Source organism: Montipora capricornis, chromosome 8 (assembly GCF_036669925.1).
Source record: "Montipora capricornis isolate CH-2021 chromosome 8, ASM3666992v2, whole genome shotgun sequence".
NCBI lineage: Eukaryota > Metazoa > Cnidaria > Anthozoa > Scleractinia > Acroporidae > Montipora > Montipora capricornis.
Genome location: NC_090890.1, coordinates 15,540,878 through 15,549,704, shown reverse-complemented (window position 1 = coordinate 15,549,704; position 8,827 = coordinate 15,540,878). Strand labels below are relative to the sequence as shown.

Genomic DNA, 8,827 nt, shown 5'->3' with positions numbered 1-8,827 from the left:
CCTCAATGCTGATTTGCATGTGTTCTCATTGTTTATCCACTCTTCGAGAGCGTTCCTCACAATCGACGCGATTTTCGATAAAACAACACTCAGCCGTATGTTGTGTGTGAGATCAGAAGGCCTATCAAAAAAAACACTCGAAAGGAATGCGTTTTCAAAACAAACGCGTAGTCAGTGGACAAGCCTTAAAGCACGTCAAGTTGAGAAGTGAATAAATTTGTACCTGGACACTGTCTGAATTGAATTAGAGGTGTTTCATAGTAAATTTAAACCAAGCCTCAATACACCATTAATTTAATTATTTTAGCTAAAAGGGGAACACTATGGGTGGAGGGCGCTTAACCGTTGTAATATTCAACATGTTATTACAACAGTGTATTTTTTCCCCAGTGCACATTTTATTTTGCTGTCTTCGCTTGAAGATGTGGACGTCTCGATGACATGTTTTTTTAGCGTTGTGTTAAATTTGGTTCGCTAGTTTCAATCTTTTGATATAAATTAATGGAAAGCCAATTAAAAACACAAGGTATCCTCCCTAGCACGCTCTTTCTGTCACTACCCTGTACACCAGATCACCCCTTGTTGTATTTTATTAGGTTGAAAACCCTGTCATATGAAAGCTTACAAAATTTGTTGACCATTTGGTTTGTCCTGGAAGGTTGTTTGCTAAAACTTCATTATTTTTAATCTTGAGTTTTCTAGGTACCAAGGCCCCACTCATGATGGGAGCGAGAGAATTTCTTCTTAGGTAATTGTCACTGACGATCAACAACAACAACAATCTTATTTTTCTTTGATTTAACATATTTTACACAAATACACGGGCCGCAGGGTAGCCTACAGCGAATCTAAGAGCGGGTCTGTCAGTTGACGTGTAACGATGAAAAAAAAGTATATATATATTATTATTATTATTTATTATTATTTTTTGTATTTTTTTATTTTAGTTATTATTATTATACTCCAATTTTACGCAGAAAGCTCCTAGAGTCCCTAGAAAATAAAAGATCATTTAAAGCCTATTCCAGTCCAACATTTCCACACTTGAAGATATGAAAGAGGAATTCTCAGGGCAATTCTTTACCAAACCGTGTCAAGAGTGATGGAAAGCTCAGTACTTACTGCTAATTGTGGGGCTGACTAGCACAACTATCGGATTCCTATCAGTTTCCAATTTTTCCTAGAAATAATGGACAAGACCTCCTATCCTGATCGTTGGCTATGTGTACTCGGCTTTCAGATTCGATCTTGTGACTACTTCCCCGATTTATAACCACAATTGCTTGTAATCTCGCAATCTGATTGGCTAATTTGCCGTTGTCGATAAGAGTTTGTACTGCAGTATCAAAAACTAAGCAACACAAACTCAGCAACAAAGAACTAAAGGAAGAGGGCATTAAGCGTTTTAAAATCAGTGCAAAGATCTTAGTGATAAAGATTCAGTGTAACCATTCCCCTCAGGATCTATTCAGGCCAATAAAACAAATTACAAGCATAGCCGAGAACTTTAAACGGCATTTGCCACAACGATATCATCCAGTGATAGGAACGGGACTTGAACTTGGGAACTCCGAAAAAAAGCACTCGGTCGGCGACTCGGCCACTCGGCCACAGTTGTTAGCTCTAAACGGTGAGCGGTTGTTTCTAATGTGCTACGTTTTCGAGTTTTAGGTTGCTTTGTATTCAGACTAAGGTGCTTAGTGCTCCATCTGCATTTTCGAGTGATCAATCAATTCGTTTTCTAAACGTCTCTCCAGTTCTAAAAGTATGATTGATATATCAAGCCGTTAAATCACTTTTGCTTTTGTTTTGCCGTTAGAAACCTTTTTAAATTTTAGTGTCATTTGATTCCATACGGCTAGCAAGACAGAATTTACAGATTGGTCGAAGTTGTGTCTTTTTATTGTCTGTTTGTTTAGAATCCAGCACGTTTCAGAAGGTTTAGACACCGGATGCTATGTTGTCTTCAATTAATACTTCCGCATACATTAAATAGAATTTGAGACAATAGCATTTCCGAAAGTACTCAGGCTTTTCGTTTGAGGTTGGCCGGGACGTTACGTACGGTTTTTTACCATCTCACGTTCGGTACTTTGACGCTATAAATTTGGAGATTTGTTGACTTCTTTATTTTTCCTTTTTCTTTTTTTTTTTTTTTTGCTTTATGGTTTTGGGGCCTGAAAGAAACATAAGACAATCACAAACTAACAAGAAGTCATGTTGCCTTACAGTGCGACGCGCCTTACCGTGGCCACCTAACAAAGTTTTTTACAAATTGTCCGCCAATCAGGATGTGTGAATTTGATGACAGTCACGCCTCCTTGCAAAGTTCGCACAGTTGTAAGTAGAACACCGTTGCATGGGTTGTTGAGTTGACGTATTTACACATAATTGTTAAATGTGAAAGATTGTTGGGTGGCCACGGTAAGGCGCGTTGCACTGTAATTATGTTGGCATTTTATTCGCGCGATTAGTTTTATTTCGTTTATCTCAAGAATACAAAGAGCATTTGAGAGTTTCATTTACAGTATGTTATAGGGGACCCAGACTTGTTGAGGGTTCAATCCCAAGGCACTTTCAAGCCTCGCAAGAGAAAATAAACATGTCCGTCACCTTCATTGTCAAAACCGGTACTTTGAAAAGCTATCGAAAGCCCTGCAGTACTTTGCAACTTTAAGCGAAGAAACAACAAATGACTGCACCATTATGTAGAAAAATGGAAATTTTATACTTTTTTAATGTAGGAGATGTTTATGTTTCTTTAAAGTAGCACAAAACCGGCAAAAGTTGTGCGATTCAGTTCAGTGCCTGTTTGGAATGTCGTTCACGGTTGGTAGTTTACCATAAAGATCATGTTAATTTTTTTCAAGGGTTTCTCCCAAGGAAAAAAAGCAATAATATCTTCCGGTAGACGAGTTAAAAGCTCAGAAGGAAAAGCAAAATTTGTTTTGACTGCCAGATAATCGTAACATTTCTTACAGTTTGTTCAATTGCCTTTTTCCCAACCAGGATCAAATAATTATGGACCTGACGTTGACATAATGAGCAATCATTTAAAACGCACCATGTCCGACTTGCAAGATTTGACGATCCGATACGACGAAGTGTTAAAAGAAAAGGCTGTGCTGGAAAAGAGGTTGAGTAGAACTTCCAAAGAGTTGTTCGAGAAGAATCAGCTCATTGACGAACTGGAAAAAACGGTATTTCGACACGGAAGCCATGTTGATGGAGTCACATTCTAGCGCTAAAAAGGTGGTGGAAGGCGCTGCGCAGCATCAGCAAGAACAGAACAGAGAAATGCTTGAAAGAACACATTTCATAATCGCCCTGCAAATGAAGCTTCTCTCCACCAAAGAGGAGGTAGACAAATTGAAAGAGAAGCTAGAGGAAAGCAACAACGAGAAAGAAAATCTTCTGAACCGCTTCTCTCAGATTTCAAAGAATTACGACAACCAGAGACGAGAATCGATGAAGCTGACGGAAAAGCTGGATCATCAAAAAGATAACGTCCAACGAGCCGAGGAACTGAAGGTAAAAGTTCGACAGCTGCAGTTCAGCAATCAGAAGCTTAAACAAGAAAAAGACGAGGCTTTGAGGGAATTAGAAGATCTGAAGTGTTGGACAGAAGCACTAAAAGCCAGGTATGATATTGTTGAAGAAGACAGGAAACAAACTCAAGAAAGTCATGAAAGCACTGTTGCTGATTACTCTGAACTCCGGGACAAAGCGGACGAATTGGAGCTGAGGTTGACAATTTCTGGGCGAGAAATTGAGGACTTGAAAAAGCGGTGCAAAGATTACGAACAGACGTCAAACACGTATCGAGAGCAACGAGATTTGTATGAGAAGGCGTGGAAGGAAACTGCGGCGGAACGAGATGAGGTGAGGAAGGACAGAGAAGAAACTATGTGCCGATTAACTGAAGTTGTCCGCAGTCGAGATGAAGCAATTGACAGACAGATGGAGTACAGCCGACAGTTTGAGCTGCAGTACAAGAAGACAGCTGAAGAACTACATCAAGTCAGGGAACGGCTTTATCAGACCGAACTTGAGATGGAAGATCTGAGGAAAGTCAAGCTTCAAAGGAATCCGTCAGATGTAAGCGATAGTGCCTTCGCTGCCGAGAAGGTAAGCGGTAAATGAAATGATGTTCATGTATTTGAGTGGGTGCACTTGTACCGCGTTTTGGATGGCATTGCTATCCAAACTGAAATGCCTTACTTGGGAGGGTTTCAGAGACTGGCATTTGTCGGGATTTCTTTTTGGCCGGCCGAAACATCGATTATGATTTCTAAATTTTCAACTATTCCGCAGTACCTCTCACTGAGCATTAAGATACCAACAATTCGTAGTTAAGTGAACCGAGCGCAGAAATCTAACTATCAGCTAAGAACTCTCTGGTCATGAGTGAGCTGCTGAAAGGAAGCTTGTAGTAATTGATTCTTTACTAAGTCGGAAATTTATCTTAACGAAAAATTAATGTAGATTGGAAGTGCTGCGAGACAATTATTTTCCACGTTGCTCCTGATGGCCAGCGATCACTGAGGCATAGTTAGTAGAGGCCTTAATTGTTTAGCTCGTTTCCGGGGTCTCCTCTCGCTTTAGGGGAAATAGAGAGAAAGAGAGGAACCCTTGGAACGAGAATAGCAAAAGTTTGCCTGACGTAACCTTTGTTGCAGTGTCACTGGACGGCAATTTCAATATCAAAGATAGATACGTCAATGTTTGCAAACTGTACATCGCTCCTACTCTCTATGTGCTACTATGAGCAAAAAATTAATTCTTCTTTTTCTTTGCAATTCAAAACTATGTTAACTGAACACAAAGTGACTCAAATATTTAAACCTTGGTTTAAACAAGACAAGACGCCTGTCTATTTTAAATGGAATTTTCCCATTTAATGGTGCACCATTACTAACTTTAAATCTTGAGGGAGCTGGATCGAGGAAAACATGACGTCAAAGACTCACTAGTTTAGGGATGCAAAGCATGAACGCGGCTTTCAGACTTTTAAACTAGTGTTTTGCATATATAACAAGCTGCATATACAAGATGATATTTTGACTAAATGACGTCACTTTTCCTTGATCCAACCCTCTGAAGTCCAATCAGTCAGTTTTGAACGTGAGTCCATTGTAATACTATCCTAGCATCAAAATCAACCAATTACGTTGATAACATTCAAAAAAAATTACGGTAAATTTAGCTTGCATTATTCTGTTCCTTCCCTATAAAATAAACTTGATGAAGAATTGTTCAGAATTTGTTTAAACGAACAATATCTAGAAATATTCTAAGTACGTATACGTATGTGTGATGCTGGCCTTGCGTTATTAATTCTTCCGTTCGCTCTTAAATTGAATTAGATCGATCTAAGCTTTGGTTCCGTAATTAGCTAGTACTCATTATTTATTCATTTATTTATGTATCTACTTTTTTTTGTTTATTAACCTTCTTTTAACTACTCAGCTCGTTTAGTTCTTACTCTTCTGAGTCGTTGTTTTTGTCCAATTAAGGGCCTGTTTACATGGAGGGAGGGAGGGTGCCCCGGCTGACCAAGTTACCCGGTGAAGGGGGGTTAAAACTTGCTCTTTTGAGTGGGCCACCGAGCACAACAAACATGATGGCGGACAAAAGAAACGTTTTGGCGGGTAGTTTAATGTTTTTATAATTTGTTTCGCTAGCCGCCGCTTTTGAGTGTCTGTGGAAACTATTTTGCACTTTATTTGTCATATCGTTCAGTTGATGTCAATGGCATATGATAACGACGAAACATTTCCCCAGGACGGCAATTTCTTCTCACCTCGGTTAGCCGGTGTAACCAGTCTCGAACCGTTTACATGCAAAATAGTAGGGTGCCTCCGGCAAGTAGACAGGGTGCCCCAGGAAGGCAGGTTACCTTGTCTAGCATGGAAACGCTTCAATCTCGTTTTTCTCGCTCTCCCAGGGTAGCTGTGTTAGACGGGTAACTCGGTTAGCCAGGGCACCGTCCCTCCATGTAAACAGGTCTAAAGGGGGCTCAAACCAGTTTCAAGACTTTCAAGAGACCTTGCTGTTAAATGGATCATTGACACTACAACATTTTATCACGTAACAGCAATGTTATGTTACCATGTGAAACATCAATTATTGCTGAACAAGATGCGGTCATTTTTATAACGTAACAAGTTACCATGGCAACAGGAAAGCCTTGCAAAAACACCCTATATTTTGGCTTTGGTTGCTCATATCTGAAAAACGAACTCGATCTCTTAATATTTTATTGCACAATAGTGATCAGCAGGCCAAGATGAAACTCTCTGCAAAGTTTAAAGTCTGTGGAGCGGATTCAGAGCAACCTCAAATTTTCAATTATTTAAGGTAAATCCGCTGCACATATTTTTTTTAACTTTGCAGAAAGTTCATTCTGGCATGCTGATTACATTTCAGAAATAAAAAAATGAGATATGAGCAGCTGAAGCCAAAATATGGGGTGTTTTTGCACGACTTTCCTGCTGCCACGGTAACTTTTTATGTCACAATAATGACCGAATCTTTTTCAGCATTAATTGGTTTGATAAGGTGCCATAACATTGCTGTTAAGTTATTACCTGTTGTAGTGTTAATCCTTCTAATAAGAACGTTTCTTTCAAGTGTTGAAACTGGTTTGAGCCACCTTAATTTCCTTCCCTATTGTTATCTTACTTGTATTTTTGTGGCAACAAATAAAATAGTTCTTGTTGTTTTGGGGTAATGGCGGACCGTTATTAAACGTGGCAATCATAGTCTGTGCGACCACTGATCTTTGTTAATTGATCTTTTTTGGGGGCAGAAAACTGGAAAGAGCTTCCACATAGATACTGAAGCTGCAATGGTAATGAAACTGGAACGAGGCGAAGAAATGGAAGAGAATTCGCCGCTGGAGAGTACTCACAGCAGTGAAGATTCATATGATTGGAGATCGCGCCGGAAGACAACTGAGATCATAGATAGCGTCAAAAAGCGCGTGGCCATGCAGAAATCACCTACAAACGAACAAAACATTGATAGCGTAGAAGATTCTCCTAAAAAAAACCTGTCATTAGACAATAAGTTAGAAGAGCTGATACCAGAGAGGCGAAGTCTTTCACCCGCAGCCCAAAACTCTTTGAGTCTTGATAGAAATCGCGGCAGAAGCCTTTTCAAAAGTGCACCGACTTACAGCACCTTGGAGTGCATGTTTGGTCCATCTGTTAGCAACAGTCCTTCCATTTACAGTGCTTTTGACAGCAACAATTCCCTGTATTCGTCTTTTCGTTCTTGCCGAAGTGGTATTTTGGGGTTACCTCAGAAGCTGTCGGGTCGTTGTGACAAATCCTCGGAACATGCTGCGCTTGACGATGAGAAGCCGAAAGCTGACGAGCGGGAACGCGAGCGCGAAGGGGAAACAGAAAGCCCAACCAGACCTGGCTATTTCAAAAGCATTTCATCTCCGTCGAAAGTCTTTAATTTTGTGCGGAGGCATAAATCAGCAGAGAGCTCAGGAAGCTCCTTTGATGAGAATGGAGACCACCTTGATAGCACGGTGTCAGAACACTTTAAAGATCCACCGTCAAATGTGCCGATGTCGATAACTCTTGAGACAGGTGATGATGAGGAAAAACGTAGATCAGAATTGGAAGAAATAGAACAGGCCTTAAAGTCTCCTACTCTTCAAAAAAGTTCTTTTCGCAAGAGATCAGGAGCTCTTTCTGCCGAAGACCGACCCAGAAGTTCATCAGCTCCGAACTCACCTTCCCCTCGTGTTCGTCAGCGAGCAGATGTTGAGGAAATTTCCTCACTTTAAAGAGCAGGTTCGTTTCGTGGTTATGAGCTCTGTTGAATTCGTTATGGTAAATTAAAAACGCACTCCTGCATGCAAAAATGTAAATGTAGTTAGAACATTCAGCCAAGGAAATATTCATGAAACAAGTCATGATAACCAGTGCTCTTTCTCCTTCTTCTGATGGTAGTTGATGGAGTGTATCTGACCAATCACAGAACGGTGAAAGCTAAAACAAAGAAAACACTCTCTTACGGACTGGATCTGGAAGTGTCGTTTCTGTGGGTTTTTTTTTTCGACAGGCCTGACTATACTCACTTTGTCGATGAGAAGTCTTTTCAAACGTTCTTAGTCTTCAAGTGACTTAAAGGTGAAAATAAAGGTGTTTACGAAACGTAGATTTTAATTAATGTAACCACCCCAAGGGCATACAAAATCCGAACAGTGCGGTGTCGTTTTTAAAGAAGAAGGGCGTTTTTTGTGTATATTTTTCTATTTTGCAGAGCCTATGCCAGCTTTTTAAACCTTTTTTACTATTAATGCTTGGATTGGGTTGGTTTTTTTTTTTTTCGCTTTTTGCTGACGCTTAAAACAAGCTTTAAATTTACAAAAAAAATTAACAAAAATCGGAGTTGCGTTGACAAAAAGTAGCAGTTTGAAATGAGTCACTTGTTAAAGGTGACGCATACTAAACTGTGAAGAAGATGGGGAGTGAGGGTGGTGCAGATCACGTGTCGCAGTTGTAGTGTTCTTCTTAAGGTTAAAATTCTTCAGGTCAGAATTACGTTCTATCCATTGCAGCCAAATGTTCCTTTGGCGTGAAATCAGACAAAAATTCAGTCCTCATTTAGAATCCAAAATTGTGATTTCTTTTATCAATGTAAGGAAGAATTAAGAAGATTATGGGAATTGAGTGCGTTCTTCGGATAATGCTGCATATTCTGACGAGACAAGTTACTCCTGTCAAATTTCCTCTTTAAAGCATTTAAATAAAGGTACTAATCACAGTTCCTGACAAGTAACCTTTTAAAACAAGGTCTGACAGGT

At 39.8% G+C, this 8,827-nt stretch overlaps 1 pseudogene; it reads left to right on the top strand.

The window, feature by feature from the left end:
- The window catches only part of LOC138013745 (golgin subfamily A member 6-like protein 22), a 13,293-nt pseudogene extending 5,119 nt beyond the window's left edge, over window positions 1-8,174 (top strand).
- The last annotated feature ends 653 nt before the right edge of the window (window positions 8,175-8,827 follow it).